This window comes from Penaeus monodon, chromosome 7 (assembly GCF_015228065.2).
Source record: "Penaeus monodon isolate SGIC_2016 chromosome 7, NSTDA_Pmon_1, whole genome shotgun sequence".
In the NCBI taxonomy this organism is placed as follows: Eukaryota; Metazoa; Arthropoda; class Malacostraca; order Decapoda; family Penaeidae; genus Penaeus; species Penaeus monodon.
The window spans coordinates 20984149-20994148 of NC_051392.1; the positions used below are offsets into that span (position 1 = coordinate 20984149).

Sequence of the window (10000 nt, forward strand, 5' to 3'; positions counted from 1 at the left end):
GCTTCGCGATGTTCGGCTGTTTCAGATATCTTTGTTACAAGGAGCCGACATTAACAATAGGGAGTCAGGCGATAAATCACGGATGATAAACTTTAGATGTAAACTACTAAAACCTTTTACTGGTTAACCATATATATATATATATATATATATATATATATATATATATATATATATATATATATATATATATATATGTATATATATATGTGTGTGTGTGTGTGTGTGTGTGTGTGTGTGTGTGTGTGTGTGTGTGTGTGTGTGTGTGTGTCTGTGTGTGTGCGTGCGTGCGTGCGTGCGTGTGTGTGTACGCGCGCGTGTGAACAATACAAAACAGCAACAGTTATCATAATCCCTTCTAAACACCGTCAAAAAGACAATAACATATCATAATAAAAAGCTTTATCCCTCTTTACACACCGGATCCTTCAACAGCGTGGACTAGGGGGCGGGGCTTGAGTGGCACAAATAACCGGTTTCAGGCGCTAATGGCGGACGAGACTGCGTTTCCTCGGTCGCCAGTGCCACAGTCGAAAGAACACTAATACCCGCTTATGGCATGAAGTGTCAGCTGTTCTGGAGGGAAGGAGTTTATGCTCATGGTTATATTTCTCCTTTTCTCATCTCTGTGTTTTTCTTTTTCTGTCTGAAATATCTCTCTCTCTCTCTCTCTCTCTCTCTCTCTCTCTCTCTCTCTCTCTCTCTCTCTCTCTCTCTCTCTCTCTCTCTCTCTCTCTCTCTCTCTCTCTCTCTCTCTAACTCTCTCTCTCTCTAACTCTCTCTCTCTCCTAACTCACTCTCTCTCTCTCTCTCTCTCTCTCTCTCACTGCGTTACGACAGTATTATGAATATATATAGAATAACGAAATGATACTTGTAATTATGAAAATGGAAATAATGATCGTGATTATAGCAACGATAAGAGTAGCAGTAGTAGTAATGATAATAGCCATAATGGAATGATACCATAATAAGAATGATGATGATGATGATGATGATGATGATGATGATGATGATGATGATGATGATGATGATGATGATGATGATGATGATGATGATGATGATAATGATAATGGTAATGATGACATGATGATGATAATAATAATAATAAGAAGAAGAATAAGAAAAAAAAGAATGATAATAATAAAAAAAAACATAATAACAACAACAATAATAATAGTAATAATAATAATAATAATGATAATAACAGTAATAAAAATAACAATACTTCTACTAATAATAATAATAACAATAATAACAGCAATAAAATGATAATAACAATACCAGTAATAATAATAATAATAATAATAATAATAATAATAATAATAATAATAGCAATCAACTGTAATAATGATGATACTAATCATGATAAAAATGATAATAATTTTGATGATTATCATTATCATTATTATTATTATCATCATTATCATCATAAGTAATACATTTATTAGTACCATCATTATCATTATTATTATTACTATCATTATCATTAGCATAATCATTTTTATCATCACAATTATAAATATAAAACGCTGAAACAGAAATTGGCTCTGCGAGTGAAAGTGTCTTCCCCCTGCGCAGTCCCCGCCGTAACAACAGGATTTGCTCTGGCCATTTCGCATCGAGCAGCATCACAGCAGACCTACGTAACATACTACGTGTCGCGCAGGTTCAGTCAGTAGGACAAATGAGCGTGTCCGAGGGTGTCCGTAACGGGCGGACATGCTTCGAGACGGAAAAGGCTGAGAGGAGGTAGAAAACGCGCCAAAAGAGAAAATGGGGTTTAGAATAGGCAACAGAAGGAGCGAGCCGACGAACATTGATTAAAGAATGGGGTTTAGGGAGACAAAAAAAAAAAAATGTCCAGAGAGGAAGGAGAAAGAATAAGAGGGGAGAGGTAGTCGGAAATTGTATAAAGAGGGAAGAGGAATACGAATTCTGCCCAAAGAGAAAGGAGAAAGACGAAGAGGATAGGAAAACAAAGACAACCAAAGGACTCCAGCGCACGAGCTAATGTCCTTGACTAACACGAGGCCGCGTGAGTTTTTGGCGTTTGTGTCAAGAGGGATGGGAAGGAAGAAGCAGTTGGCTTATATGAGGTACATTAAACACATTCGACTCTCAGGGAAGATAAGATATTTCAAGAACCTTCATTAAACTAAGATATTTTGTTTTAAAAAATCGAAGTTTACATGTATTCTCCACCACCCATTTTCTGTAGTGCTTCGAATATAAATGTTAGATATTCGGAGATGCATGTTGTAGTCAAAGTAGCTGTTGCAGAGAACAAGAAAGCAAATGAGGACTGTGTGTCCCAGCGAAGATCAAGATAAAGAAAGACCATGATATAGTGACCAGCATCAGGGATAAAAATACGCTCTTGAGGCTTCCTTTGTTTATTTTATTCACGCATGGGGAAGGGGGTGTTAATGTAAAAGCATATTTGATTTTGCTTAATGTTACAGTATATTTGGTCTTGCTTAATGCAACTGTATATTTGATTTTCTGTAAAGGTTTGGTTCACATAATTTATAGACTTGGGTGTATATATATCTTCGCCTGTCGATCCTGTCTATATCTATCTGTCTGAGAAAAGTTGTTTCGAGAGTTACTTCGTTCTTTCATCATTTTATCAGACGAAGAGACAAAAAAAAAAGAAAATGTATATATTTACCGTATCATGATTTTTTTTTTTTTTTTTTTGTAAACAGTGATGTAAATCATTTGCAGGACATCATTAATTACAAGAAGACGAAGAATAAAAGTAAACAGTAGGAAAAAAATAGCAACATTACATCTGCGAGTTCGTGGAAAGTTGCCCAGTCACAGTTTTCTTCACTTCGGTTATCAAAGCTCACTGGTTCTTCATGTCTTAATGCCATCTCAAACAGTTACGAAATTCCTACACAGTAACCTCGGCATCCCGGCTAAATCCTTTCCCCCGTATTCCTCGGATAAAAAATGGTACATATGACTCCAAACTTTAGTGTCTTGGGTGTTTCGGAGGTCATGGGAGGTCATCCGCAGAGGAGGAACATGACAAAGAAAATGGAGGAGCGATGTTGTCTCATAGAAAACGGGAGGATGACGGAGGTTGCCAAATGTTACAATGATGAAGATAATGATAGTAAATGGAAATATAACTATAGTTTTTATCACTGCATTCTGATGGCATTACGTTAACATGTACAATTATTTCGTGATATAATCGTCTAATTATTTTGTTTTGACCATATTTCTAGTCCGTTAATAAGGTCAATATTTGAATTCCAAGTTTCGCTTTAGCTAAAACATTTAAAACCTTCCGAGAATAAAAAAAAGATGAATGAATACAATCTCAAAGATGACGATAAGAACAATAAAACAAACAAACAAACATTTCCCCTAAAAGCTTCCCGTAATCAAAATACATCAAGAGTCGCTCACCTAAACAAAGACGAGATAAAATATAATACAAGATTAAATGCATTGTATTTAAGAGACGTACGATTGAAGACACTATGGCGCCTTCGAGGGTGGGAGTGAAGCATAGGCGCCCTTAAATACTAGATATATAAGACCGTTTTTGGATTGCAAGCATCCAAAATGCAACGTTGCAACCGAGAGTGAATATATAAATTCATACATAAATCTGCGATTGTCATGTCAGAAGCCTGTGTATATAGGTTGGATAATTGTGATTTAGTCGATTCAGGGAAAGTGTGTGTGTGTGTGTGTGTGCGCGCGCGTGCGTGTGTGTGTGCGTGCGTGCGTGCGTGCGTGTGTCTGTGCGTGCATGCGCGCGCGCGCGCGTGTGTGTGTGTGCGCGTGTGTGTGTGTGCGTGTGATTGTGCATGTGTGTGTATGTATGTGTGTGTGCGTGCGCAACTATTTATTTACACGCGCCCTATTCGAACGTGCACTATCACTTCCCTCTACAATATTGGTTCATCGACAACGGAGTATATGCAAATGACACTTCAGAACAGGTCCTGCGACACTCTAAGAGCATACATATTGACAGACGAAATCGATAAAGTTACTTGATAACTTGTTTCTACATGATATGAAAAAAGACACAGATGCTTTATGACAGAGAAAAAATATATATAACGATTTTTCCTGAAAATTATTTGGATGATGCTGCGTCGTCCGAACAAGAATAAAAAGCAATTTCATTAACACTTTCAGAAAAAAAAGATATATATATATAAAAGAAAATCCAATATGAAATAATAAAAAATAAATAAATAAACGCTAATGCTGAAATAGAGAGAAAAAAATCCTTTCCCTCGCCTGGCCGCCCATTGCGTTGCAAAATATATGACATCTGTGCAAAGGGACAAGAAATTCTCTCGGTTGCAGTGTTGCTCCGAACACACGGCTGTCTAGGATGCTGAGATATGGCTCTCTCTCTCTCTCTCTCTCTCTCTCTCTCTCTCTCTCTCTATCTATCTATCTATCTATCTATCTCTCTACGTCACAGTCTACCCCCGCTCTCTCTCTCTCTCTCTCTCTCTCTCTCTCTCTCTCTCTCTCTCTCTCTCTCTCTCTCTCTCTCTCTCTCTCTCTCTCTCTCTCTCTCTCTCTCTCTCTCTCTCTCTTTCTCTCTTTCTCTCCACTTCGCAGTCTACCTCTCTCTCTCTCTCTCTCTCTCTCTCGATGATTATTATTATGATAACTATCATCAGCATTATCAGAGTTACTGTTGTTATTACAATCATTATCATCTCCCTACGTATTACTTAACCATTTACCTATTTACAGCTATCTATTAACCATCTGGTTTTGTACTAATCTACTACTTTTTTTATCTTAATCCAGTTGCTACAATTTATTATTTACATCAGGGATTCGTCACCTTTTTGCTATATTTCCTTGACTATAGCGCTTTCACTCGATATCCATGCTTTTTTTTTTTTTTTTTTTTTTTTTTTTTTTTTTTAGATCGGAACCTGGTGAGTTATGTGGTTTGTTATATCTTATCTGATATATTTGTTATTATTCGCATGTTTTTTTTATATAATTAAAGAGAACCATATACAAAGGGTAGGCTTAAAGTACCAGGATGAATCTAATTGAAATTAAAGCCATATTATAAAGATTATGTTGATTCCTGTTAATTAAGGGTAAGGTCATATACAAGTGGTAAATGTCAACTGATATGTTTTAAATTACCTGAATAAGTTTCATTTAAGTTAAAGCCATATATAGTAGTATGTCTTAAAGCACCAGGATAGTTCTTTTTAAAGCACCTGGCATGAGTTTTATTCCCTCACTGAGCTGCACTTTACAAGGCGTCGGCTGAAAGGGGAAAGAATTCTGCAATTTGTGGTGTTGTCTGAGATCCTGAGCGGGTGTATGTTTGAGTGTATGTAAGTTTGACTGTGGCTTTCGGTTAACACGTGTGTGTGTGTGTGTGTGTGTGTGTGTGTGTGTGTGTGTGTGTGTGTGTGTGTGTGTGTGTGTGTGTGTGTGTGTGTGTGTGTTGTTGTTGTTGTTGTTGTTGCGTACTTGCGTGTGAGTGAATCTGTCAGTGAGTCAATGAGAGAGAGAGAGAGAGAGAGAGAGAGAGAGAGAGAGAGAGAGAGAGAGAGAGAGAGAGAGAGAGAGAGAGAGAGAGAGAGAGAGAGAAATATGTCGTCGCACGAGTGCATGGTCCTGTATCCACACGTTCGAACTTCAGAACAAAAACAAACAACAAAGAAAATTATTTTCCTCTACCCATTCAGAAGTAAACTACTCATGCACTCGACTGTACTAATGTGCGTGTGCCTGCTTCTTTGTCTGCATGTGGTTTTATGTGGCAGTAGGTTAATAGCCATGCCGCCGAGACTACAAATTAAGACCATTCCCTCGTGTATTACGCTATATCATTGTTCAACCTGCACTGGTCCTCCTCTTACCTTGTTTGCTGTGCCTGTTGCCTTTCTGTTGATAGTGTTGCTTGTCCTTCGAGGCGAAATCTGGAAGTGGAAAAAGAAATATTGTGATTTTGATTTTTTTTTCGTTGTTTTTTTTTTCGCTGTACGTGTGTTTTCCTTTCGAAGAAGATTATAGGGAATTTCTCTTAATGAAAAGGATAGGAAAAATATTTGTCTTTTGTTAATCTTTGAAATCTGATAACAGAAAAAGAAAGAGAATCTTATTTTTATATGCCCTTTCCCTGGCCTAAAATACTCGAAAGAAAAAGTATGCATTTTCTGCTTCATTTTTAGACGTCGAAATTCCCTTGCGAATTGTGCAGAACGACGAAATATTTTAAAAAGTGGTATTTATTTTGCACAAACAAAACTTGGTTTCAAAATGCATTAGTCACCGATATCCCTTTATGAAACACGCAGTATAATGATATGGATTAAAATTTTAATAATAAAAGGATGATATGAATTAAAAGTACTTTAATTATGCACAAGCACACACACAGACTCACTCATCTACCTTTCAAAACCCGATCAACTTTGCCAAACTTGCTTTTGGAATGCAAACAGCGTAGTCAACGCCATTATTCGTTTCCGAACCACTGTTTCGAAGCAGTAAGAAGCAGATAATAAAAAATCATATGGTTACGAAAGAGTCGAGCGACAACCGTGATGAATTGATCTGCCTCACCGTCTAGAGCGTATCCAAGTTGACGCGTTTTAAATCTGCTTACCCTTTCGATATAATCCCATTATCGTAGAGTTTATTCATTCGTTTATTTCGTGTGAAGGTTATAGCATTGCTTTATTTGTGTTGTTGATGTTTTTTTGTGGGAATGTGTGGTTTCAGTGTATTTGCGAAGTTATTCACTATCTTTTGTTTTTAAGCTGGATGAGGCATGGAGATTTCGGTTAACACGTGTGTGTGTGTGTGTGTGTGTGTGTGTGTGTGTGTGTGTGTGTGTGTGTGTGTGTGTGTGTGTGTGTGAGAGAGAGAGAGAGAGAGAGAGAGAGAGAGAAGAGAGAGAGAGAGAGAGAGAGAGAGAGAGAGAGAGAGAGAGAGAGAGAGAGAGAGACTGTGTGTGTGTGTGTGTGTGTGTGTGTGTGTGAGAGAGAGAGAGAGAGAGAGAGAGAGCCTGTGCGTGTGTGTACGCAATGAGAGACATCTAAGAAAGACATTCCACAAGAGCATTCATACCACTGCATTAGTTACACGCTAACAGAGACTATACACCAAACAAAGATTAACAGCTGATAATACCGACGACGGCCGCGTTGTCCGCCTGGCTGGGTGTGACCCTATTGTAAAGAGGCTTTCCACGTGGTCGCTTGGGGGTCGAGTAGAAAATAGGATCCATTAAAGGTTATCCCGCTAAGGAGAAATCCGTGTGCAGGTGACACCTACTCCTGATGACTCCTTTTTTTTTATCTTTTTGTCTACTTGTTCTCTACCGTCTACCCATTTTCTTTGTGTTTTCGAGTATTTGTTGACTTGTTTGTTTGTTTCGTAATTTCTTATTTTTGTCCGGTGTCTCGATAATGTTTTCCACTTTCCGATTCATAATTGATTCCTTGAAGTTTTACCTCAGGATGAAATATCTTCACGTGCTGAATTTCAATTATTCAAATTTCCGAATACTGACCATGACACCCACGGCAACTCCGCAACTTATAGATTCTTCAGCAATGTTTTGAACACAATATTGCATGTCGTAAGGTATGGCTCTTTGGTTAGCAGGAAAAGGAGAAATGAGATGGTGAAAAATTCGAATAAACACACACACACACACACACACACACGCGCGCGCGCACACGTACGTACACGCACACATACACACACACACACATATGATATATATATATATATATATATATATATATATATATATATATATATATATATATGAACGTACCGTATGGTTATGATTTCCCCCCTCCCCATCCAGCCGGCGATCTCTCCCTCCCTCCCCCAACGACCCACAGCGAGTTCGAGAAGCTTCGAACTCGATCCGATTTGAGGCCCTGTTTCCAAGACTCGATTGGCGAGAAGGGAGAGTGAAGTCCCAGACAGTCTCATGTATATGTAGAAGGCCCTCATGGCTCCCCATTCCAGGCAGGCAAGAAGCTCGTGGAATTATGTAGATCGCGATTATGTAGATTGCTCGTGCTGTTGTGGTCCCGCCTCCGTGTCTCGGCCGCGCTTCGAAACGACGACCAGGTGTGAAATCCGGCTTCAGGTGTTGATCGGTCGAGGCTCAGCGTGAACGGCTGTGTACGAGTTGACATGGCTGTCTGTCTATCTATCTGTCTAATTGTCAGTCTCTCTGTCTGCCAACCTGTCTAGAGAGACACACATTCTGTATCGAGCAAGCTTTTATATATATATATATATATATATATATATATATATATATATATATATATATATATATATATATATATGTGTGTGTGTGTGTGTGTGTGTGTGTATGTGTGGGTGTGTGTGTGTGTGTGTGTGGGTGTGGGTGTGTGTGTGCAATATTGTTATTTCTTCATTTTTAAAGGTTATTTCTAAAACTTCTGATACTTAACAATGACTACGGGAAGTTATGCTGATAAAAACTTCAGCTCTGAAACGGTTCTTGCTTTTGCTTTGTCTTTTTTCTAGTCTTCATAACTCTTTCATCCCTTTTTTCTTCCACTTTTCTTCTTTTCTTTTCTTTTTTCTCTTGCATTACCATACTCTTCATAGTCATCATCTTCATCATAATCTTTCTCTTTTTACAACTATTATTATCATTGCCATCTTATTACTGCCACCATTATTACTACTATCATTACTGCAACTAATATATCCATCACTATTATCATTACCATTATCAATACCATTATCATTACCCATGTACTAACCATTATCCTTACCCATATAATAACCACTATCAATACCATTATCATTACAATTTGCCCCCTGTATTCCGCGCGTGCTTCCTCGCTGCGCCGGTTCACTCTCTCGTACGCTAGGACTGGTCACTCAGTCGAGGTCGAGCAGAAGGGTCGAAAGTAAGTCACTGGGTCGAATTAAAGAGCTAGAATCGAGGTTGTCAAGCTCGTCCCTTAAGTGGTGTTTCGGAATACGGGCGTAAGAGAGATGGTATGCGGTGATGTTCGTGTGGTTCGTGCACTGATGAGAGAGAGGGGGAAAAGAAAGAGATAGGAAGGGAGAGAGAGAGAGAGAAAGTGAGGGGAAGGGAAGTAGAGAAAGAAAGGGGGAGGGAGGGAATGAGAGGGAATGGATGTGAGGGAAAGAGAGGGGGAAGGAAGGGAGAGAGCGAGAGAGACAGACAGATAGAGAGAGAGAGAGGAACAACGTAAAAACTAAAAAAAATCTGATCCCATATTTTCCACAGATTTTTTATACTTATCTTTCATATCTCCCCACTGCACTCGTCCCTCCTCTCTTCACAAAAAAAAGAAACAAAAAAAGAGAGAGAGAGAGAATATATATATATATATATTTATTTATTTATTTATTCGTTCTCCCTCGCTCAACGCCATGTTGAAAATGTCCCACAGCGCAACATTGTGTTCAGAAGCTCCTCACAATGAATTTTCAAAATATCCTTGCCATTTCTTTTTTATTTGTCCTTTTTCGATATTATTCGTTTACAATAGACTTTTTTTTCAGAAAAGCTATTAAATACTTCCAAAACTAAATCTCTTTTCTGTATTCACTTCCGAGGAGTAAGAAATTAACCTACTGTCGGAGACTTGTGAAATCGTGTGTCTACAAAGGAACGACTTTTAGAATATCAATACCTTGTTGACTATTTATAGTTGAAGCCATGGTAATTGGTATGCTATTTACCGCTGTTGAGGCTCATTTACACAAGCCCTTTTTAATAGTGGATGAAGTTACTAATGCAAGCTACACGTGTTAACATTCTTGAAATTAATACTTCAGGATCCGGTGAGGGTCTTGGAACTTGGGAGGAAATGCGAGCCTTCGTGTGTTTAGTAAGCTTGGGGATTTAAAGAAAAGAAAGTAATATTTATATGTGTGTGTATGTGTGTATATATATGTGTATATATACATATATATATACATATATATACACACATGT

General features: G+C 38.2%; 1 protein-coding gene across 7 annotated transcripts in view; it reads right to left on the bottom strand.

Annotated features, from left to right (window-relative positions):
* Window positions 1–10000, bottom strand: part of LOC119575116 — a 165549-nt gene that overhangs the window by 22148 nt on the left and 133401 nt on the right. For 6 of the 7 annotated variants that reach the window (XM_037922544.1, XM_037922542.1, XM_037922540.1 and 3 more), the window contains one exon: window positions 5886–5945. The gene's annotated coding sequence lies outside the window, so the exon portion shown is untranslated. Of the gene's footprint in view, window positions 1–5885; window positions 6162–10000 lie in introns of those variants that run through there. The other variant, XM_037922538.1, reaches the window with a different exon arrangement.